Source organism: Mustela nivalis (assembly GCF_964662115.1).
Source record: "Mustela nivalis genome assembly, chromosome: 12".
NCBI lineage: Eukaryota > Metazoa > Chordata > Mammalia > Carnivora > Mustelidae > Mustela > Mustela nivalis.
This window is the reverse complement of record NC_139031.1, coordinates 7,967,386-7,992,712: the sequence shown is the minus strand read 5'-3', so window position 1 is coordinate 7,992,712 and position 25,327 is coordinate 7,967,386. Positions and strand designations below refer to the sequence as shown.

The 25,327-nt window shown below is 39.0% G+C and overlaps 1 protein-coding gene and 1 long non-coding RNA gene across 2 annotated transcripts in view; one reads left to right on the top strand and one right to left on the bottom strand.

Annotated features, from left to right (window-relative positions):
• CNTNAP2 (contactin associated protein 2) overlaps window positions 1-25,327 on the top strand; it is a 1,362,616-nt gene that overhangs the window by 458,658 nt on the left and 878,631 nt on the right. The gene's annotated exons all lie outside the window — the stretch shown is intronic.
• On the bottom strand, window positions 1,503-24,842 carry LOC309845760. The gene is made up of 4 exons (XR_014301497.1): window positions 24,547-24,842; window positions 7,872-7,927; window positions 3,060-3,205; window positions 1,503-2,892 (listed from the first exon to the last, which is right to left on the bottom strand). It is a non-coding gene; the product is annotated as an uncharacterized lncRNA (long non-coding RNA).

Below are 25,327 nucleotides of genomic sequence, written 5' to 3'. Positions count from 1 at the left end.
CAATATATCTGTCACTAGATTATTGACTTCCTCATCCTACGTCACAGGATATAAGATCTCAAAAATAGTATTGCATTCTTGGAGCACCTGGGTGGCTCAGTGGGTTAAGCCTCTGCCTTCGGCCCAGGTCATGATCCCAGGGTCCTGGGATCGAGCCCCACATCGGGCTCTCTCCTTGGCGGGGAGCCTGCTTCTCCCTCTCTCTCTCTCTCTGCCTGCCTCTCTGCCTACTTGTGACCTCTCTGTCTTTCTCTGTCAAATAAACAAATAAAATCTTAAAAAAAAAAATAGTATTGCATTCTTAGGAAAGGTTTTGTTAAACTTTAGAAACAAATGTGTACATATATCTGTTTCTCAAAATACATTCATTAATATTCATATTTATTCATTTGCTTATTTAAGTTTTTATATATCAGTATATTTATATATATTTCTACTTTTAGAATAAGCCTATTTGAGAGCAGTCATATTGTGCATCTTCTTCCCTACTATATCCTCCATGGTCTTAGAAAAATTCCTGAAAAGTTGATAACCAATAAATAGGAATGAATTAGTAAATTTAGAAAAACAAGTAAGAGCAAACATTTTACTCCCAGTTGTTTAGAAGGAGAAATGGAAGCCCACAGTGCTTTACTGACCTGCCACTGAGTTTATACCATCAGTTGAGCTCAAGACCCGACTTCTGTGCCGGGTGTTTCTCGCTGTACATCATGGTACAATGAGTGATAACTCAGAGACCAAAGACCTGAGCTAGACCTCACTGTCTTGAATCTTACATTGTGTTCACTGGAAGTTAAAAACTACATGTTTCTAAAAAGGCTTTCAATAAATATTTGATGAGTTGGGTGAAGGTCGGACGAGAGGTCTTATAAGTGAATCCACTGGGGCTTATTGATTTTAAAGTAACCCAGTAGCCCAACTGATTTTTCTGCAAAAACGTATTTAATATGATGGGCTTTTGGCCAACAGTTTTTATTGCCATCATACGAAATGGATCACAGTAGTCAGTTGGAAAGCTATTGATAATCCCTACCATCCAAATGGCAGTGGAATACCTTTGGCCATCAGTGAACATGCTGAATGCCTAAGGCTAGTTTTGGTCTGTTTCCATCTACGTGGGTAGCCTTGTAGCTATAACCAACAAATTTAAGGCACAGAGTTAATGAGATGTGAAGTCTTCATAGTGTGCTATTTACTATTGCTTTATAGATTTTGGTTTTCAAACCCAGTGGTTAGGAGTATATTTTCTCCCTCTTGGGTCTTTTGTCTGCCATTGGGAAATGCTGTCAGCAGATGATCATGATGCTGCTTTGGTTATATCTTCATTAGCTGAATCCTTGGAATATATGAGAATCACCAGGGAAACTTGTTACATTTCAGAATTCTCAGGTCCCACTCCTAGAACTCAATGCGGAATGCTGGGAAAAGAAAGAATTCTAAGCTCTAAGGTATTCTGGCACAAATGCTCTGAGGAACAGAATTATAGATCAACCTGAGCCAATTTGCATGCACAGCTTTCAGATTCTTCTGAAAGACGTCAGTCACCAAAAAGTGAGATAAGTGAGAATCAGCTACTGTCGTGTAGCTTAGCCACCGTGAAGCAGTAAAAGGAAGTCACAGGCCAAGGTCTGGTGCACATACAGACATTTATTAAATGAACATTTTTATTAGCAGTTAGGCACAATGCAGTTAATACAGACTCTTCTGTAAGCGCAGTGAAGTCCTAGCTCTCTTACTTGCTATACCTTGAATTAAATGTTCTCTTCGGGCAGCTTTCACAGTATTTTAGATGCAGGATTCAGCTACACGCAGCCAGTGCCAAGCAAGAGAAAGTCTCCTAAGCTGATGGCTGGCACAGGATCACCAAGTGATCCATACTCCAGAACCATGTCCAAGGCTTCAGGCCACCGGCCTCACTTGCCTTATCTTGTCTACACACAGGCTGTGTGTGTCTATAAAACATGTTTTGTCAAACTATATATCCTGAATATCTTTCATTTCACCACTGAGATATCTTTCCTAACATTTATCGAACATTTATGCTGATTAACAAGGCACTCCTTTCCCCAAAGAAAACCCAGTTTGGCATTTAGTAAGTTGATTAGAGGAGCAGACAGCAGAAATATGAGGTAGCTGCCTCTGGAATGGTGGCTCGTGACTGCCTCTGACCTGCGGCTGCAGAGTGGAAGCTTGCTGTCTCCAGATAGTAAGTCACACACACACAGCTGCCTAGAGTCTGTGCTGAAAAGCTTTAAGTTAGTTGTAGATACTGTAATAAAAACATCTTAAACATTAGTAGAGTGGAAAGAAAATGGACTTGTTCCAAAATATGAGCTTTGAAACACACACTCCTGGCTTGGGATCATGGCTTCACTTAGTTGATAGATCATTTTAATCATTTACCTTCTTCATTCATTGAAAGGCAGTAGAGTTAAATAATGGTGCGAACATTACTAGAGTAACCTACTAAACCCAGGGACTGATTCCAGGGGATGCTAAGCACTGACCCCCTTTCCAGTCCGTGTGGGGTCTTTATTTAACTCATCAAGGACAGCCCCTTCCAAGGAAGAGTTGAGATTTCAGACCACGTGCTCACCTAAAGCATCTGACCAACTTCTCCGCAAATCAAAACGAATTGTTTTCTTACCAGGTAAAAGCCTGAACTAAAGCTTGCTGGCCTTGTGTACTCGATTACAGACTTTCAGACACTTCGTTTCCTTTGGAGTAAATTCCTGATCATGTAGCTTCCACTCTCCGCGGCTGTGTTTTACCAGCGTGGAGTTTTATCTCTCCGTGCCTGCACCCTGCTAATCCCAGCCAAGGTCTTAGTTCTCCTCCGGAACACTCGTGGTCGGATATTTAAGCACCAAGAATTCTTTTGTCTTGTTCTTTCTTGGGAATAAACAGAGAAAGAAGGAGATTATTCATTTGGGGTGTTCCCTCAGCAACAGTTCTTTTGGTTGCTTTAATTTTTTCTCTCTACCACCCAACTGGAATTACTTTTGATAAGACTTTGTTAATTTTAATAATCAAAGTAAATTTATTTATTGACTATTTACCTGGTATTAGGCTTTCTGATACAGGCCAGAGCCCATGGTCATGAGAGAATAGAAGAATTTGTAAATTTCTAAATTTTTTCAGGCTTTGTATTTTTTTTTTTTCTTCTAAATTTCTGTTGCTTTCATTTGAAAGAAGGAACTGTGGGCTGAAGAGAAGAGATAAGAAAGTTTCAGAGCTCCTGGAAGGGGGTGGCTGCACTCAAGAAGGACTTTCCTTCCAAACATACTTCGAAGGTTTCATATATCTTTTCTGTTTTAAAACTGGGATCTAAGTTCATTCATTTATATCCAGAGATTATAGAGCCCTAGTATAACCCAGGTTTAACGCTGTCATTTATATTATTTGTATGGCTCTCTTACTAATTTTATAGCTATTCTGAGCTCCATCTGGGGGAACCTCTGTTTTGTGCTGGAGGCCTGCCCTCCGGTTGGCTGAGGCTCACATGGTGAAGGATTGTCCCCTTAAAGTTGGTCCATCGAGACATTAACCGTATCTGCAAAATACCTCCACAGCAGCTCCTAGAGTCGTGTTTGCTTGCGTAACCGGCACTATAGCCTACCTAAGTTGACACACAGAATTACCCATCAGAGAGTTTTATATATCCTGGTTTCAAGATATCACATAAAATTATAATCAGACACCACGTTTAAGGTGCAGATGAAGGAATACCAGAAACTGCTTTTACAGGTTTCTAATTAAAATCTCCAAATCTTCTACAGGCTTTGTTTTATTCTATACTTTCTAATGTTACTTATTTTATTCCCCCTTCCCTTTTCAATCCTTTTACTAAGATAAGAAGACTTGACAAATGCTAAAATCCACCTATTTCAAGTGCACGATTCAGTGAGTTTTAGTAAATCTATAGAGCACTGCAGCCGTCACCAGAATCCAGCTCAGAGAGCATTCCTTTAACTCCCCGGACCCCTTCCTGCCTCTCTGCAGTCAGTTTCCACTCCTGCTTGGCCCGGCAACCGTTGATGGGGTTGCTTCTGCCTCTGTGTTTCTTTTTTTAGGTCCTTCCATTTTTGGTGGATTTGCAATTTTCTTTTTGACTCTTCCATGTAGTTCTCCTTAGACACGTCGCCCAGCCCTCACCTTCTCCAGGGGGACAACTGGGCCCTCCCCTCCTGCTCTAGCACACTGCCCCTCCCCCACACCTTACCCCCTTGCCTGCTCCGCTTTCTTCCTTCCCCTGCCCCAGCTCTTAATCACACTCTGACATTCGCCATCCTCCATTAGTTACTGTATGGATCGTTTACTGTTGGAATCTCCCCTAGAATGTAAGCACAAAGAAGGCAAGGATATTGGTTTTGTTTTCTAATGTATCTTGAGTATTTAGAAAAAAATGTCTGACACATAATAGGTTCTCAGTGTCTATTTATTCATTGAATAAATAATGGTCCCTCATGGATATATTAATGGTTACATGCACAAGGGGCTACTGGACTTTTTATTCCCACATAGATTGTCAGTTTCTGCCAGATACCCCACACCCCCCAAAATTTAGGTAAGGGATACTGACTGTGCTAGCATATGATATTCCATTATCATATTTGAGAGGTATAACTTCCCAGGGTCTTGAAGATAAAATTATATTTTATTATGTCAAATGCAATTTTTTAATTTAAGTGTACTACATTTATGACTAATAAGTCTTCTTATTATTAATCCTGTCTCTACAGGATTTAGATAATTTTGCTTGCTGAATATTTACTAAAACCTGGCATTATTATTCATACTAGAACAGTGAACAAGTTAGGAAGAATACTTGGCTCTCAAAAAGTTACATTCCAGTCGAAATAACAAACTGGTAAAATGAGTGTATTGTGGAGTCAATACATCAGGGAAAGGATGGGCATTCTTAGGAAGGTGTTTTGAGAATTTCGTCTTAACCATAAGTTGGCCAGAGGAAGGCTCCCTTGAGAAGATGGTATTTGGTCAAAGGGCTCACAAGGTGAAGGGATCAGGGAGAAGAGAGGAAAGAAAGCGCAGGCACGTGGACAGGTGGAGATCTCACGAGGAAAGGAAGCGGACCTGGCTTTAGGAATGGGGGCTGCCAGGGGCCGGGTGGTGATGGGTCTTTTACTCTGAGTTAAATGGGAAGGCATTTGAAGATTGGACCAGGGGAGTGTCATAATCTAATTTACATTGTAAAATGCTCTCTCTGGATGCTGTTCTCAGAAGAGCGTACAGCGGAGATGATCGCAGTAATCCAGATAAAGGGAGGTAGAGACTGGGTGGCAGCAGCAGAGCAAGTAGGAAATGAGCGAGTCTGAATCCGTTCTTGGACGTCAAGCCAACAGGACTTGCCCCCTGGTGGGATATGGGTTAGGATATACAAACAGAGGTCAAAGATAAGAGGGGTCAGTCTGCTTCACAGAAAGCCTAGCGCTTACCCTTTCCCTATGCCACACTTCCTCCTTCCCCCCCTACACTGTGGGGTCCACTTGGCAGTGTTTCCCTAAAACTTAGTCCTGACTTGTGCTTCATAAACGACTGACAGTGTCTGTTCCATGCAGCGACCTGTCATCCCTTCTTCAAAATCAACAGGCCTGTGACCTAACCCCTCACTTTCATGTCCGCCTGTGTCCTCTCTCTCTTGGTTTGCCTGGATGAGATCTCACTCTGTTCTCAAATCTCTCAAGCCTTTGCCAGAGGCTCTTTTTGCTTTATCACCCACGGGGTATAACAAGGTCAGAAGTCCACTGATTTAAAACTGGCTCTTGTAAACTACAATTCCAGTCAGTCTCTGGTTTGGAGACCACAGTGCCACTCAGAAGTAGACAAGTGTCCTATGATCTTGCTGATACGTGGAATTTGAGAAACAAGGCAGAGGGTCATAGCGGAAGAGAGGAAGAAATGAAACGGGATGAAACCAGAGAGCGAGGCAAATGAGAAGAGACTTGATACCAGGAAACACCCTGAGGGTTGCTGGAGTGCAAGGGGGTGCGAGGGATGGGGTGGCTGGGGGATAGAAATGGGAGAAGGTGTGGGCTGTGGTGAGCGCTGTGAGTTCTCTAAGACTGATGAATCACAGACCTGTACCGCTGGGGCAAATAATATATTATATGTTAATTTAAAAATAAAAAAGAAAGGAATAGACAAGGGGAGGACCCCGACTCAAAGCTAAGCAGCTGCTATAGGATAAAATGACTTTTAAAAATGTTAGTTCACATATGACCTCTGAATAGATGTACTTCCATCTTGAAGGTATGGCCTAACTGTAGTCTTCTCCTGGTCTTTGTTCCATTCATGGTCCAACTATACTGAGGTTGAAGAGGGTTAGGAGATAAAATGATACCTAACCATCATCTATATCTACATAGCTCTGCATCTTGTTTTTAATGTTAGAATACTTGAGTTCCCCACCTTTTGTGTGAAACGCATCTCTTTGAAATACTAATTTAGTATTGCAAATGGCAAGAGACAACTTTTTCTGGCCACCTAACAATTTATGAAACTTCAGAATGAGAAATGAGGAAACCACATCTTAGAACCTTAGGGATTCCTGTATATTATTAATATTTTATTTGATTTGGGTTGGCTAACATTATGTTATAATTGGAATTCATTTTTTATTGCTTCCAAACCCATCAATTAGATTTTTTGTATATATACACAAATACTTTTTTATATATGCATTTTTTTTCTTTTGTGCTTTTACTCTTTTCCCCTGGTTCAATATTATAATATTATTATATTATATAAAACATTATATTGTTTTTCTCTTTTTTAGCTTCAGCGGGTTGATCCATCCTTAATTGTACTGAGTTAACCTAGAAACTTTCTCAGTTACTAATTTCTTAAAAAGGATTTGATTGTACAAAAACAGCTACTTGCCCATGTAAATATTTAGATCAATATTTGCTGTTCTATGCAAAATTTATCCCCCACTTTTAAAAAGTACATTTTTAAGCATTTCTTTCCATTATGAGAACACTAATAAGGAGAGACACATTTCTTTTTCAGTCTAATTCCCAGAGTACTTTTGGTTGTATTAGTTTGTTTTCCAATTATATGAATAAAAGAAAAGGGCAAAGAAGAAGAAAGGAATTGCACAATGAAATTGAATACATTAACTTCATCAGAAACTGTTTCTCTGTCCGAGATAGGAAAGTATTCATTACGTAGCCCCAAATTCTGAAGACCTTTATATATCTCTAGAAGTAAAAATTGCTTAGATCTAGGATTCAGGCTAATTAGAGTTATTGTGATATTCTATATGCCTTTGCATTTTTCTGGCTCTGTGAATGGCTTGCATTGGGAATATTCAGATTTAAGACAGAACTCTAAGTAGTTTTTGAAAGGAGAAAATCATGGAATTATAAAAACTGCTTGACTTGCAAGAATTATCTTAAATTATCCCTGGCACCTTCTGCTTCTTACATTAATTTTGCTACATTAAAATCAGTAGACTAAAAGAACACAATGTTTTGACTGTGGAAATAATATAGATAACTCTATAAATATGTAGGTTAAATATGATTTCTCTATGTAGTTTTTAGAAAGTATTTTCCTTATCTAGACTGCTCTTAAGTTGAAAAATAACAGCCAAATTTTAAAACTGTGCTCACTTGTATATCTGCTACAAATATGTGATATGTGTCAAGTTACCACTTGAGGAGCATAAATGGTTCTATACATTATTTTAATCATTGATTTTGCAGTGTTTTATCAAAACAAACAAAAACAAAAGGAAGAAATTCATATGTTTTTTTTTTTTTGTTTTTTTTTTCCCCATGAGTAGTGTGTCTATGTAGATACTCTAAGAAGCAGGGGTTGGGATGGAATTAGACATTGGAAAGACTTACCAGACAGAATGCCTCTGCAGGATACAGGAATGAAAGAGGAAGAGCAGGTCTTATACCTGAGGAGGGAGAGAGGGAAGAAGGGGGTTGAGTAGGAAGAGCCCCAGAGGGCTGGCAGTGTTGGCCATGGTCCCTTGTAAAACTGCCCGTTAACAACTACCACCAAATGGAAATGGCTGATTCCTGGTCCTGTTGCTCTAGTTAGTAGTTGATTAGAGCAGGCTGGAGGCCCGTGGCCTCTGCAGAAGGGCATCTCTGGACTCTAATAACAGCCAACCCTGATCGTCAAACAGGAAAGATGAGACAAGCATCCCTCCTTGGCCAACGCAAGTATAAATAAAAACAAAAGATAGTTCAGAAGTTGTTGTATAGTATTTCTTTACAAACCAAAGAAAAGTGTGCTTTTTTGTTCTTCCTAATATAATTGGTATTTCTGTCTACATTCCTAATTCTCTATGGCAAAATAAAGAGAAGAAATGATTGTAGGGTATGTATTTTTAAAAACTGCTGAGCATTCAAGTACTACCCCTCCTGTGTGTGCAGGAACAAGGTTGAAAGGGGAGCCGGTGCCTGTGCTTGTGCAGGTCTGTCGGGGTTGGTTTGGTTTGCCCATTGGTTTGGTTTTTCCTTTGGGCATTCAATTATTATATACCAACTTCTTCTCCCTTTGAATGAGGAAGTAAATTCTTTCTGAGTCTGTGCCTTTTTCACTGTTCCATTGTTGAGATTTTAAAGATCATAGATTCAAATAAATGAGTTTTTCTTGTCTGGCTCATCTAGGAAGCAATCAGAAAGAGCCTTTGCTAAATTCTCACTTTTTTTTTTCCAAGCCAATCACCCTTTTTTTTTTTTTTAATTCTTTTTTCTTTTGGCTTTTCACTTGCCCATCTCAGCAACCAGCTACCCTTAAAATAATTAAGAATCATTATTTACTCCCCAAGGGAATTTTACAATAATAAGGAATTTGTAAGGCTCCCTTGCCTTCAAGACCCTAAGAAGGATACATCTTCAGTGGTGAAATTTCAAGTCTCTTTTAGGGTATAAGGTGTGGGAGAGAAGATGCAGGAGTTTAGGCCAGAGACCGTGCTAGTAACATTCAAGTCAGCTGGCTTCACAGTCTGGCACAAAAATTATATCACTTCAGTACCTCCTCATCAAAACACTCCTAAACTACTCCAATATCTGGGTCCTCCAGATCTCCGGTCCCTATGACAAGCATCGTTAGTACCAAAAATGTTATAGCACCGTCCTCTTAGCGAACCTCATCTGTAATGAGCCAAAATTCACTCTGATTTCAGAGTCCTGAAGTTGGGAAGAGACCTTCTCTGCCCTCACAGATCTTTATTGGATCAAACAGTGTGAAAATATGAAATTTGAATGAGAATGTTCTCCGCCAGCAGTGGACTATGTGATATTACTACCAGGAAGATCTGGACGCCCCAGAAAATCATCAGTAAAACAAAAAATTTTTAAGACTTTCAGATTTTTCCCCATTATCTTTGGGCTTTATTTATTTGAACAGCGGTGTGACTCCAGAATGTTCTGTGTATATATGGTTTTAGGTTTAATATTTCAAAGAAAAGAATATTTGAAGGACAGAAAATTCATGTAGAGGAAGAATGGCTCATGGAAAATAATTAGTCAGTGTTATATGCAGGAAAAAAAAAAAACATTTGAGAAAAATGAGGAGGAGAAATTTCAGTTGGGCTTCAGGACGGAAAGCTGAGCAGTCAGGCTGAGTCAGCGGGGAGGGATATCTGCTGTGTAGAAGCTCGGAAGTAGGAGTGTGTCTGCTGTTTGCCAGGCTAGTGCGAAAGTTAACCATTGATTCCAAGACTGACCTGTAGAGATTTGTTATTTGCTAAGATAATACATGTTTTAAAACAGGATTTCCAGGGCACCTGGGTAACTCAGTCGGTCAAGTGTCAGACTCTTGATTTTGGCTCAGGTCATGAACTCAGGCTGCTAAGATCGAGCCCTGCTTCGGGCTCCGCCTTCGCAGTGAGTCCACTTGGGATTCTCTCTGTCTCTCGCCCTGGACCCCTCCCCCCCCCCACTCTAAGTAAGTAAGTAAAATCTTTAAAAAATAAAAATGAAAATAAAACAAGATTTCCCACCGTATCATGCATAAGAACCTTCTTGGGTGTTTTTGTTATTTATTCTTTCTTCCTTCCTACCTTTCTTTCTTTCTTTTGTTGAATGTTTTTTAGGATAGTGTTGAGTTGTATCCTCAGTAAAAGTTCGATTCAATAGGTTTGAAGTTAGGCCCAGAAATCTGCATTTTAGCCAAGCATTTGGATGACTTCCCTTTTTAAAACTACCTTATTGAGGTATAATTCACACACCAGAGCATTTGCCATTTAAAGTAGGCAGTTTAGTGGGTTTTTGTATAGTCTCAGAGTTGTGCAGATGTCATCACAGGCTAATTTTGGGTCATTTTCAGGACCCCAAGTAGAAACCCAAACTCATTAGGAGCCAGTCTGCACTCTCCTACAGTATCTCCCAGCCCTCGACAACTGTGAATCTACTTTCTGTGTACAGATTTGCCAATTCTAGATATTTTATCTTTTTATTTTAAAAAATATTTTATTTATTTGACAGAGAGAAAGAGAGAGGGAGTGAATGAGCACAAGCAGGGGGAGCAGCAGGCAAAGGGAGAAGCCAGGTCCCAGCTCAGCAGGGAGCTGGATGTGGAACTGGATCTCAGGACCCTGGGATCATGACCTGAGGCCAAGGTAGACACTTAACCGACTGGGCCACCCAGGTACCCCTGGGCGTTTTATATGAATGGAATCACGTATTAGGTTGTCTTTTATACCTGGCTTCTTTCATGTACCTTAATGTTTTTGAGGTTTATTCAATTTTAAAATGTATCACTACTTTACTCCTAATAATTTCTTTAATTCCTAATTCCTAATACTATATTCCTTTTTTTCCAAATAATATTCTGTTGTATGGATATACTACATTTTTTTCAGCCATTCCTCAGTTGATGGACCTTGGATTGTGTCCATTCTTTGCCTATTATGAATAATACTGCTGTGAAAATTTGTGTACAAGTTTCTGTATGCACGTAGGTTTCTCTTACTCCTGAATATATACCTGGGAGTGAAATTACTGATCCTTATGGTAGTTATATTTTATTGACCTCCCACACCCTCTCTTGAGTGATCTCAAGCCTGCAATTTTCGCTCCATATTTAAAGAAACACTAATTTAAGTAATGATTTGGATCAGAATGCAGGAGGAAAAAGAAGTACTTCTTGTGTCCAAATAATGAAAATCTTAAATTCTATAAAGGAAGACAAAGATTAGAAAGAGAATAAGAAATGTTTTATCATTAGAAAATGATAAAACACTGGGTAGTGATGTGAGGCTAATGTGATTAGTGGAAAGTTAGAAATACGAAAGCATCACTTCTCAGCCATTTGGCTAAGATCAAGTTGAGAAGTACAAAAGCAAAAATCAGAAAAGAAACAATTTTTTTTTATCTAGATAGAAACAATCTTGAGGGTTAAAGAAAATGCTCTTATAAGGTAGTAAAGAGAGAAAATAACGGGAAAAACAAAGTAGGTCTTAGTGGGACTTCTTTATAAAAATAAAGTTTGAAAGCATGACTGAATTTCAGAAGGAAGAACTTTCACAGGTAGCATGGAAGAGATGTGAGCTGAGGTAAATGACCCAAGAACAAAATAAGAATCATCACGGTGAGGTAATGGGAGAGAGATAATAAACTTTGTCAGGATTTATTTTTAAAAGTACAAATGAACAAACTAAACAGTCTTTTAACATAACACCTGTGTTTAATTTTATATTATATCATTTTTAAAGTTGCCACCATTTTTTTTTTTTAATTTGACAAAAGTTTGTTGCTCTGTGTTAGACACATTTTGCTTTCTGGAATAGGATGTCCACAAATGTGCTGTGTCAGATACGTTTAAAAAAAGAAAGCTTCTTATTGCATGAAGACTTTCAGAAGTTTTAGTCAATCACAGTTTTTGAAAACAGACAGTGAGGAAAAGCTGGCAGTGTTTACCACTGTTAGTATACAGAAATAGCCATTTTCACCCTTCTTCCCATACATAGAACATTTTATGTTTCTTTGAGTGAGACCAATCCAAAATTTCATTAGTTATTACATCCAGCTCAGATCTATATCTCTGGATGTTATGTAGCCCTCTACATCTGGTCGAGATTTGGTTCCTTCTGGTTGAATGAAGTATAGATTGAAGACCAATAACTCAAATATACATTTCTTCTGTGAAAAATAAAAGTATCAGAAACATAGCCTTTTCTGGTCTGTAGTACTTTTTAAATCTTGTTAGTCAGGAAGAGCAAGCGACCTCTTTCCTAATGCCCTCCGTGCCCCTAGGGTTCACCCTCGGAGAGAGCCTCCTTGTCCGTGGTTCTCCCCCGCCATCTCTGAAGAGACCTTCCTCCCTGGCTGCGTGCTCTCATAGTGGACATCCTGTTGATACAGACGTGGATGCCTAGAGACTGCTTTACTCCTTGAACGGACGCAGATTGTTGCGGGTCATGCTTGTGGTTTCCTTGGCAACACAATTCCTCAGAAATACTGTAGTCTTCCAATCTGTTTCCTTTAAGGTGGTTCGCTGGGCAAGGAACCACATCTAAATTTCTTTTCGTGATGTAGCTTTAAGCCTGGTGACTCCATCTTTCTACTTAGCTCTGTTTCCTGCCCCTTTCCCAGTGGAGCTGTGCAACTCTGATCTCTCTCCAAGAGAATTTGCTGACCTCCCCTCATCTCTTCCTCTCCTGTGGGCTTTCAACTTCATGCCTCATTTATACCTTGAGGCCTTGAGAAGGAATAACCCTTGATTGGAGGACAACAGCCTAAGTCTGATTATTGCCATAGAGCTGTTGCCCACTGTCTGGTAGACAGCTCTTTTGTTGTTGTTGTTGTTTTATTTTCATTTATTATTATCCATGGCAGAATTCTGCTAGAAATCATGTATTTTCATCAAGTACAGATTAAATCTAATATACCAAGTCTTAATTGATAAGAAGCCTATTTCTTGCAACTCTTTTTTTTTTTTTTTAATTTTTTTTCCAGCTTAATACTTGAAGGTAATAAAAGACATTTTGGACCAGAGTGTTACTCCCTTCCAAGGATACCTCTTGGAAGCTATGGCTTAATAGTTACTGTACTTTAGGATATAGGTTTCTTTCTTTCTTCTTTTTTTTTTTTTAATCTTTTCTAGCTCATAAATTGGGGGTTCTCCTTCAGTTCAGATTGCCAACATAAGCAGAGAACACCTGCCATTTTAAAGTGGTTTTATTTTTATCTTAGCCTACAGGCTGGCTGGTCCTAGACCAAGTTTGTCTCTCTCTTGAAGACTGCTGAACACAGCAAGAAGGAGCCAAAGCACATCAGCATTTGAGCACTCCCTAATATTTCTTCTAATTTTAAAAGTCCCAGTTGGCGTCTGGTTTGCCTTCCAAGGAATAGCAGTTGACAGTATGACCAAATATTTTACTGCAAATACCAAAGGCTCCAGCTTTCCAAGCCTGTATTAGCCCAGGCTTCAGGGCCTGGTGTCTACTAAAGACAATTCCATAAACATGTTCTGTAATGCATAGTACCCTATTTTTAAATATAGTACCAAATGCGGTATTAGTTTGGATTAGGTTCAGCTCTGAGTGGCAGAGACTGTGATTAACAAGCTAGAGATGTATTTCTTTTCCATAAAAGAAGATTGAAGGTAAACTCTGAAGGCTGTTGCAGAGCTCCAGGGAGTCAGGAAGCCAGGCTTCTTCTGTCTTTTGCCTTTACCATTCAAAAGAGTTAGTATTCACCTTGTGGTTTCAAAGGACAGGTTAAGCTCCAGGTATTATATGCAATGTTCAGGCAGAAGTAAAGAATGCGAGGGTCTGGGCTCTTTCCTTTAAGGCCACTTTCTGAAGTCCACATTATGTATGAAACTCATCAGGGGCTGAAACTTACATGGTCATGGGGGAGATTGAATAGCCAAGTGCCAGCTAAATGTCTATATCTATGCAAGAGGGGAAAATTAATAATTGGAGGGTAATTAGTAGTCTCTGTAACAACTCTTCTGTTTAATATTAAATGCTTGATATTATCTTTGAATTTGATTATAGTCTGTGCCCCCAATTTTATTTAATAAAGTGATGTCCAATATTATTATTCACTCCTTGGGCAAATCTTGAAAGTCTGTGAATGAATGGTTGTTTAATCTAAAGATCCTGAGTTTGGGAAATACATTTAAGTGGATTCATTTCTTTTCCAAGTTTTCAATTATCCATCATCCTAGCCTGAAGCTTATTATAACAAATTATTTAGAGTAGTAAAATTAAATAGCTTTTAAAAAGCAATAGAACATCCTCTAATCATGTATTTATATCTCTGTCATCCACAATCATATTTCTATTCCCCATAAAAAGCCTAATTCAGTAAATTCCTTTCTCTTAAATTAAGGGAGAGTTATTTGACCATTCCTCAAAACATTAGAAGTTATTGAAATTAATGTTGGTTTTTATCTATGAACTTTTTTCTTTAACTCAGAAAGTAAATGATTGTACATTTGTTAGTTCATGGATGGTAGAAATTTGACCATGGATGTTATGTCTAGAGAAATGGAAACTAAGAGACTAGGAAAACACACCTTTGGATTTAGGAAACTGTCTATACCTCAAGAAGAAGTAAGTGTATCCGATGGACAGCTAGATTTTAGCTCCAAGAGAGCAGGAAACAGCCTTGATTTTGCTCGTCCCAGCTTACGAAGATACTTTACATGTGCAGAAGGTTCCCATTATACATCTGCTCAATGAATTACTAAGGGTGATTAACCATGTCATTAAAAATTTGTTCTCTTAGAATTCTATGTCATTTTATGCTAGGAGGCAACTATATATACATTTTAAACCTTTTTTTGGTATTCTTCTTATTTTAAAAGTGTAACATATACTGTGCTGTACCTTATATTTTTATCTTTTACTGTGGTATTAAAGTGTAATCTGTAGGAAGGCATAATCTTTCCTTAGACATCAGCTCTAAAGGTTAAAGCTGTATTCTACAACACTTGCGTTTCTCCTTAATAAATATCTCTACTTTTTCCTTATGTGAATTTCACTAAATCTTTCTAAAACTTACTTTTTTTTAATGTCTGAATGTTATATTGTCCCTTAGAAAGGTGCATTTTTCTGATGTATCATTTGTTTTTCAAAGAAAAAATCTTTAAACTACCCCCCATATTGAACAATTAACTATTTTTTAAATACTTAGTAATTTGACATTGCTGTCTAAATACCGATTTGTTTTTCAGCCAGTCAGGTAGCAACTAAAATTCCCCATGTTATAGTAAGAAAAGTATGCTAGTCACAACTTCTACCTATAAAAATTAGTCACAATTTCCAGCTATATTCAGTGTTGAATTCACAGAATGTGTCATTTTTGTGTGGCAAAATGCATGTAACAAAATTTACTATTTTAACCATTTTTAATTCTATAGTTTAGTGGCATGAAGTATCCTCACTTTGTGGCTGGCTGACCATCACTGTGATCCCTGTGCAGACCTTTCCTGTCCCCAACCTGAAACCTTGTAACTCTTAGCCTCCTTTAACCAAGGACTTCCATTCCCCTTCCCCCCTCTAGTAACCACGATTTTGCTGTCTGAATTTACCAATTCTAGGGACCTCGTGTAAATGGAAGCAGATGATACTTGTTCTTTTGTGTTTAGTTTATTTCACTCTTGAGCATATTGTTTTCAAGTTTCATCCATGTTGTAGCATGTATCAGATTTTCATTTCTATTTATAGCTGAATACTGTTCCTGTGTGTGTGTGTGTGTGCGCGCGTGTGTGTGTGTGATCCATTTGCTTCTCCATTCATCCATCAATGGAAATGGAGTTTGGGTTGTTTTCACTTCTTGTGAGTAATGCATGTACAGTGTACAAATGATCTATTTGAGTCCATTCTTTTATGGTTAGATCACATGGTAATTCTGTTTTAATTTTTTGAGGAACTTCTGTATTGTTTTCACCATGACTATACCACTTTACATTCTTATCAAAAATGCATAAGAGTTCCAGTTCCACCATATCCTGACCAAGCTTGTTCTGGTTTTTTTTCTTTTTCTTCCTTTTTACTTTCTTCCTTCCTTTATTTCTTCTTTCTTTTTCTTTCTTTCTTTCTTTCTTTTTTTTTTTTTATAAAAGCTATCCAAATGGGTATGAAGTGATTGATTTTGTTAATGGTGAGATGAAATGTGAAGTAGATGTCTTCCTACACTTGGCTTTTACACTTAGCCTCTCTCCTCTTCTGCAATGACACAACTAGACTAGACAGTAAGTTCTTTGGGGATGGGAAGATGTTTACCACTGTTTTTAACTTTTAACATAATAAGTGTTTAATACATGTTGAATGGGACAATGTATGAGTAAAATATAAGAAAACATGAATGAATGAAGAAACAGACCAATGCATTATACACTTTCTATGGAAATAATTGCTAATTTTCCTTTTTTAGATAAGCTATGGAAACCTTCAGGAATCCTAAAACTCCAAAGCTGACTTGAAGTGTCTTGCCATGTTTTTCTACTTGAAAAAATAAGCACTCTGAATAGTAATATTCACTGGCTTTTTACTATGTTCTAGGAACTGTTGTTAGCATTTTCCTTAATTTATCTCATTAATCCTCATGATGGCCCTGTATCAGGGGACTATGATCCTTATGCCCATCTAATAAAGGTAGAAATTAAGCCTCCAGTTGTGTGATTTGCCTGAGGGCCATTGGCTCCTAACAGTCAGAGCAAGGACTTGAATCTAGGTTTGTCTGACGCTGTGCACACTAACCTTCTAACCAACATAATATATTGTTCATTAGAATGCCTGCATTTAGTTAGCATTTTCTTAATTATTTCCCAGGTTAAATTATAATCATTGCTTTAAATGCTTCGCAGAACATTCTTACATTAAAATTTAATCAAATTGAATAGATCAGATCAGAATAAAAGGGCTGAAAGAGTCAGGTTAGCTGTATTTTAAGTCTCCGAAGGCATGGAGAAGCTTCTCCTACCTTCACTTCATAGCCATCTGAAGTCTTCAAAGGTAAATGTGCTTTGCACTTTCTTCTATTAACTTTTCTCATCTCATATATAGGAATGAGATCCGTATGTATAAAGAAGTGTGTATTTGTTCTGTGTTTAGTGGAACTTTAGGAAATACTCTCTTCCTCTAAAGTTCTTTCCTTGTTGTCTGCAAGAATACTTGAAATTCAGGTTAGGGAATTGAAAACAGTTGTGAAAATTCAAATGCTTTCCTAAAAAGTTGACACATGAAGACTTGATCATCCATCAACAGTAGCCAGAATGAGCTGTTCCGAAAGAGAAGGAGCTCGAGAGAAGGAACTGTTAGAAAAAGAGCAGACAGTCTAGTAGGCTTAAGTAAGCTGGAGCTTATGAAAAATACCTACAGTTTTTGGGGAAAATGTAAATATATCGGGACAAAACCAAAGAGGATGGGTCCGGATGAGAATGTGGTGCATTTTAACAAACAAGAGGAAAGAAGCAGGGTGGGCTACTCCACTCATTTGTTCTGGCAGTGTTCTTTTCCAAAGAAAATGGATTTCATACTGGAAAAAGGAAAAACAAGTATCAGAGAAAGGACACCGGAATCTAAAATAGGTGAAGAGGGGTACCTGAGTGGCTCATTTGGTTGAGCATCAGACTTCGGCTTGGATCATGATCTTAGGGTCCTTGGGTTGAGCTCCCTACTCAGTGGGGAGTCTGCTTGTCCCTGTCCCTATCCCTCTGCCTATCTTCTGCTCTCTCTCTCTCTCTCTCTCTCTCAAGTAAATAAAATCTTAAAAGAAAATAAAAAAGAAATAAAATAGGTGAAGAAAAGAAGAGCCTCTTGTTGCCTGAAAGTGGCTCTGAGCAAAGGATACAGATCAGTGATATAACTTTTAACGCGTCGTCTAAAGCAAAATCATGCATTCTACCAATTCAGCAACTAATGTAGTTGAGAGTTGGGGCTAGCCTCATTTTTTGAGTCTCCAGACCACTCAGGCTCAGTGAAAATACCCGGTTGCTCCAAGTCTTCAGCTACAATGGGGGTCTCTCAGTCACAAATGTAAAATGACAGGCTACCATTTATAATGTGTGTATAATATGTGTATAATATATAGTAATGGCTACCATTATTGGCCATTAATAAACTGAGAGAGCAGATTCCAGATACCCCAGATCTGCATAAGCCTTTTAATCACTGTAAAAATTATAAAATTGATGATTAAACTCCTTTATCAATACTTAATAATTACTAAAGCAATCAAGTGTCTGACTAAGACTAAATCACTCCAGAAGAATTTTTTTTTCTTTTTTTAATAGGAGGGATAGGTTTGAAAGATCAAAGGATATTCATTGGTAAGTGATAGTCACTGGAGGAAAAGTGTCCATCCTCACGCATGCACACACCATCGGAAAACTGCTACTGAAATAAAGCCTGCAGGAGTGCACCATGTCCCTCAGTCATCTTGGGGCAAATATGGCAGAGAACCCAATAGATGCTATAACTTGAACTTGATTTAACAAGGCCTTTGGCAAAATCTGTTCTAGCACAAACAGGATTTGAACGCAAAACCCTAATTAAGTTCACTAGCTCTTCCTTTAGTATGCAATTTTGACCCCAAATTAAATAGACAAAGACCAAGAGAAAAGGAGAATGTCCTGCCTTTATGAAGTCTCCTGATTTTGATCTCTCCCCACCTTGAAACTGGAAAGAAAAATAAAACAGAATAAGATGGGGCTGAGAAAAAATAAGTTCTCTGATGACTCGTCATACACAGAGGTACGTATATGAAATCCTCTGCCCTGACCAGAGATAACAGTGAATCTGAGTAGGTTGAGATGAAGGCAAGTGAACTATAAGTGTTACAAAAGGCATATATTTTTTTAATGGTATAAGGGTAGAAGTTATCTGTGAAGCTACTCTTTCTTGGGGAGAGCTATTAAACTTCGCAAGCAGCTGGCAGTGTGTTTGTAACATAGGGTAGAATTGGCAGCACGCTGGCCTCACAGCCGTGGGTGGAAAGGTGCAGTCACCCCTGCCAGGGGTAGGACGCGGAGGAGGGCAGAGTCTGTACTGCCCACTCATAGAACTTCTGGTATAACTTCTTTGACTTCTGGACCCTGGTCTCGACATGTGATTCTTAGTATCTCTGAAAAATTTTCTTTCGTTACTACCTCAGAACTTTCCTTACAGCTCTATTCATCTTTTTCTGCCCTGTAGGTAGCTTGAAGAGGTGCATTTGTGCTGTAGAAATAGTCAACTGAGTGAGGGCCTTAAGAGGCAACCCTATAAGCCATGACTACTGTCCCTTTCCTGTAAAACATTTTTTAATCAAAGACTCTAACAATAAAATCAAACCAAACTTACCAAATTTGCAACTGGTACAAACCTGGGAGGAAGAGCTACAAGCAGAATGACACTGTTTAAAAAAAATTCGAAGAGAATTTTGACAATCAATGTTTGAGCTCTGGTTCTACCACTAACTGGTCAGCCTTAATTTTTTTTTTTTTTTACAGTTGAGAAAAGTAAGATTCTGTGAGTTAAGCAACTGCACATACCGCTAGGAACTGAGAAGAGACTGAAGATCTGTTTGTTGAGAGGCACAATATACTTTGGTAGCAAACTGAATGGGAGGGTCTGGCAAGGAGCGCAGGGTGGGGACAGATATGGTGACCAGGGTGACTCGCTTGGATGGCCAGTGAAACTGTGCACAGCCATCAGGATGGCAAGGAGAAGGATGTTTAAGTTTGGAAGCAAAGATGACATTTCACACGTATTAGATAAGAGATTTCTTTCAGACATTCCTATAGACGTGTCTCATAAACACTTGGGTGAAAGGCTAATGTGGGGGTCCCCGCCGTAACGTTACAGTGGTGACAGTGACAAACCAGTGAGAGCGGTGGAGAGTAGATCGATGTGGAAATGAGAACCAGTACCCAAGTAGGATGGAACCCCGACTTCAGGGAACGGACACAGGAGACAGAACCGCATGAGAGACTTATTAGAAGCAGGTGGAATGGCTGGCAAAGAGCCAGAGGGCACCAGGGCGTTGAAGCCATCAGAGGAGGAGAGAGAACCCAGAATTTGTAGAGTTTGGCTAGGGATGGTCTGAGGACTCATCCGGATAAATAGAAACGCGTCTTTGACTACTGACCAGCATGTACTCCAGTCTTTACTCTTCCTGCATTTTGGTTCCCCTGGGAATTAAGCACTGATCCATTCTCTAAGACTTTTCCAAGATCACTGTCCTTTAGAAGTGTTCTTTTTTTTTTAATTTTTAAAAAAATTTTAATAAACATATGTATTATTAGCCCCAGGGGTACAGGACTGTGAATCGCCACTTAGAAGTGTTCTTTTTTTTTATTAATTTTTTATTTTTTATAAACATATATTTTTATCCCCAGGGGTACAGGTCTGTGAATCACCAGGTTTACACACTTCACAGCACTCACCAAAGCACATACCCTCCCCAAAGTCCATAACTGCCTCAGTATCCCAGAATGTTGTCCAGCAACTGGCTTTGCTGTTCTCATGAGACGGACACGCCTTGTAAGAACTCTTCTCAGATCTCCCCTCCTTGTTAGGGTCTACTGTGATGTGGCTTTGGCAATACTTAGTATGGAGATCCTAGTAAGAAAGGATTATTGTTATTAGCATTAAGCTAAATGTTAGTCTGCAGAGCAACGAGGCTGCTCAGATGTAATGTTCAGATGATCTTAGGCTGCGTTAATGGAAGAGAGTCATGACCACGAAGAATGAGAGCTGTCTTTTCTTCTGTACTGGTTAAACGATATTCTTATTCGGGGGCCAGATTTTAAGAAAATTAATCCATTTGAATGTATCAAGAATAGGGTGAAATGAAAAATGTTCTGTAAATTGCTTTTTTTTTTTTTTTTTTGTGATGAAAATATCCATAATGGCAACCAATTGGGCTAAGTTTTCAGAACAGAAAACTCCCTTCTGCTTTCTTTCTCCATTCCCCTGAAAGTATGGAGTGCTCCGCAGACCACTCAGCAAATGCCTGCTTGACCTCTGGAAAAGTTCAGCACTGCCAATCAGCAATCAAAAACTTTTAGCAGGGCCTCCTGGGCAGAACACAGAAAATAGCTGAAAGAGAGAGAAAAATAATTCTAGGACAATGATGATCAAAGTGGTTTCTACTTCATTTTGGAGGGTAGATTTTTTGCAAACACATTTTCACAGACACATAGATTTGGGAAACGTTGGCTTAAAAACATATAGCTTTCTTGCTGCAGGATTCCTCTGAGTATTTAATATGTGAATGTGCAAGTGACTCAGTTTCCCAAATTTATTTGGCCTTTTAAAATGGACCATCTTTAAGTACTAGTGCTTCCCAGTACACATTTTGGGACATGGATCTAGGAAGTAGGAAGAGGAGCAGAAAGAAGGAGGAAGATGAGGTTGTGGTCTAAGAGCAGCCCCATGGTAGAGACTTTGATTAATTGTGTGAAGGGGTTTGTAGCAAGAGGAAAATACTCTTTTAAATAATTTTATTTCAGGGCGCCTGGGTGGCTCAGTGAGTTAAAGCCTCTGCCTTAGGCTCAGGTCATGATCCCAGGGTCCTGGGATCGAGCCTCACATCAGGCTCTCTGATCGGCAGGGAGCCTGCTTCCTCCTCTCTCTCTCTGCCTGCCTCTCTGCCTACTTGTGATCTCTCTCTGTCAAATAAATAAATAAAATCTTTAGTAAATAAATAAATGAGTTGATTTCATCTCATTTTATCTGGGTCATGGAAAGTACACTCCGTAATCCCGATCATCTGTTTTACCCGCCTTCCCACCGCCTTCCCTCTGTAACCATCAGTTTGTTCTCTGTAGTTGAGTCTGTTTCTTAGTTTGTCTCTCCGCCCCCCACACTTTGCTTGTTTTGTTTCTGAAATTCTACATATGAGTGAGATCATAGGTCTTTCTCTGACTTACTTTGCTCAACATAATTCTCCCTCGCTCCATCTATGTTGTTGCAAATCGCAAGATGTCATTTTTTTATGGCTGAATAATGTATAATATACATACGTACATGCATACATACATACATGTGTGTATATATACACACATACATACCTTCCCATCAAAGCAGCCTTGGATCTGAGAGAGACTCAATCATTTTATTTAAGCCAGAACTATGAAAAGCTTCAAAGGGGCCCTATGCCTAGATTCTCTACACCGGACTCCTTCCTAAAATTTTTACTCTTTTACTCCTACTCTCCATCCTCACTTCTGTCTGAAAGGATGATAGACCTAACTCTGGTCCTCTCGAAGCAACGTTCTGCTCTACTCCCTTCTGTGATAGAAGATAATCTCCTGCAGTTAGTTTATCTGTTCCCTCCTAGTTTTAATATATTCTGGTTTCTTAATGCCAGAAATCTACAAACACCAAATAAACCCCAGGTTGGCCTTTGACCTTGCCCATCCTTGATGGTAACAGCCCCTCTCTTTCATTACTTCACGGGGGAAACTTTTTGGAAAAGAACGTAGTATATCCGTTGCCTGCACTTCCTCCACTCACCGTTTTTTTCTAGGTGCATTGTGTTCTCTTACTATCATCTCTAATAAGAAAAAATAATTATTTGCAAGAAGAAAAAAATGCTATTTATAACTATAAATACTTCCTGTAGAAGATGAAAACTGTTACATGACTGGTCTTTTCTTCTGAAAAATCTTGATGGGTTTACTTCGGTCCCTTTGAAGATCAGACTCGAAATGAATTGATCTGAATGCTTTGGAGATCCAGGGGTAATTCTAGAGGAAAAGAATAGCACAGGGACCCTGAGGAGCCCAGTGAAGTGACAGAAGGTCATGCTCCTCTCGATCAGCTCTTCTCCAGCAGCTCCAACCGCCCGAACACAGTGCCGTCAGGGACAGTGTCTGTGTGTGTAGAAACTAGAAAGGGCCAGTTGCGCATCCAGCGTAGTGTCGGTGAAGCAGAGATGCACGTAGAGGTCCTCTGATTACATGTGGCTCCTCCCTCATGATGGGTGTTATTTCATTAAAAAAATTGTATTTCTTCAGCGTTTTTCATACCAAATACTCATTTTTTCTCACTTCATCTTCACAATACTCCTCTAAGTTACCACATGGTGTTATTCCTGTTCTATAAACAAGGAAATCAAAACTTGGGTGAGTCTGAGGGACTTGCCAAGGCTCACCGAATTAGTAAGTGGCGGGGCAGGATTTCATGCTTACCTTGTCCTTAGTAGGTACATAACAGTCGTTGAATTTAATTAGCTTGAGAGTCGTTGTGTAATTTAGTGAATTGGCTGTGGAGTAGATCTATCCATTTTTTTCTGGGCTAGGATATTTTCTTAAAAACTGACAAACAAGCAAGGACTCATGCTGAGCTGATGCTTCTAATAGAATAACCTAGAAATCTATTACTGTATTGTGGTGCTATCAGTGCCAGTAAAAACTTTATTTGATTTCTGTTTTTCTCATTTATGCTACAAAGGAAGAGGATAGCCTTAGGAAAGTGATTTGCCTGTCATTTGATCTTTATGAAGAAATTACACATAATTAACTTATTTCATTTTTAGTAAGTTACTAATTAGGTGATTCGTTCAGATTCGAGAGGATTAATCTTTTGGCTTCCAGCGTGGTAGTAAAAAAGAATCCACTATCATAGAGAAAACAAAATCATCAGGAGTTCTTGAGCCCCCAAAGAAAATAAATGATTGAACAAAAGAATGGCACTGAGAGGCTTTAATCTGAGCATTTAAAGTGAAACAGAGATTTAAGAAATCTTATGATCAAAGCAGTCAAGTTAAAATAGAAATATTTATTTAGCTGAGGGTAACATTTTTCTTTGTAATACTTATTTTTCCTAGAAATTAAGCCTATCATCTCAATTGTATCATAATATTTTAGATTTCACAGCATGAATTACTTGACTCCCCTATTATTAAATTAAGCCTTATTGTTCCCAACACGGAGCTTAACATTTAGTATCTAAAGGTCAGCGCTCTGCAAACGTGAGACGAAGAAATAAAGTTTAGCAGCTGTATCCCATTCTGCTAGTCGGAAAGGAAGGGAAGCAGGAAGGAATAAACAGCCGTGCGGACGAGTGGGACGTGCTGAGCAATTCAGCATCTCGTGGGCTGATCTGAGGGTCCTGTCATTTTCCTCACATTTTCAGCTTGCGTTTTGAGTCAGGGAGAATAGAGCAGTGTCAAGAATTAGCACTAAGTTCAGTTTTTTTCATATGACCTTTGTTTGCAATGTGAAAAGAACTAAATTTCAGCAGAAAGATATGGAAGATCTTGAACTCTAATGATGATGATGTTGTTGAGTATGATTTGTAGTAAAATTGGGGAGTTTCTAAGTAAGGCCCATACCCCCACTGAATTGTGGTCACATTTCAAGTCTTAGAGTTTTGCTGCTTACTTTCCTCTGTATTTGTTGCTCACGTGACTGTGGCAATATACCTAGCACAGGAGGTACCTGAAGGAAGTTTATTTAAGCACAACTATGTGAAAATGAAGTTAAACAGAAAATAGTCAAATAGTTACAACATTCCTCGTTAAGCCTTTAGTCCTTGGGATTTGGTTTAGTTCACTGAAGTCTCTTACCCCTTCATTATGGAAGTGAAAATGGTCAAGAGAAAATTTGTGTCATTACCTGTGATGAAAATTGTCAGTTAATGCCTTCCTGCAGATTTTACATGGAGAGGGGGACTTAGAACCCTTCCAATAAACTGTCTGTAAATCAGTAAGGAAATCAGGCTTGCACAGAAGAAATGTCTTTCTGAAATCATGGAAGCCGTCGGTGACAGATGTAGGATCAGAATTCAGGATACCACCTGTCCAGTTCAGACCTTTCACTGTTCAGTTCTGAGTCTCGGCTCCCACAGTGCAAGGCCCCCAGTGTTGGCTGTGTCCTGATTAACTGCAGAGTCGGACTGTGTCAGCCATAGTTCAAAGCCACCCACAGTTCTCCAGAACTCTGTGGGAAAGGGCACAGAATTCTGTGGAACAAACCATGGAATTTCTTTCTCAGTTCAGCAGTGAGGGTAGCACGACTTTATGATTAGTGCCAGGCCAGGTGTTAATATCAGCTCAACTGGGCTTTTTTTCCTCTTTTAGTTTTGTGTTTTAATAGGTGGTGTGTGTGTGTGCCCCAGGAGGTAAGCAAGATGACTCAATTGGGGAAATGAAATAAAATATTTAAACTTTTATTTGCTTATAATTTCTATTTTTATGTTCATATAATATAATATAGTACAATATAATTTAAAAATAGGGTTGCATGGGTGGCTTAGTTGGTTAAGAGTCCGACTCTTGATTTTGGCTCAGGGCATGATCTCTGGGTCGTGAGATCGAGCCCTGCATAGTGCTCCTTGCTTAGCCGTCCTCTTGAGAGTCTCCCTCTGCCCCACCCCGGCTTGTGTGTGTACATACAT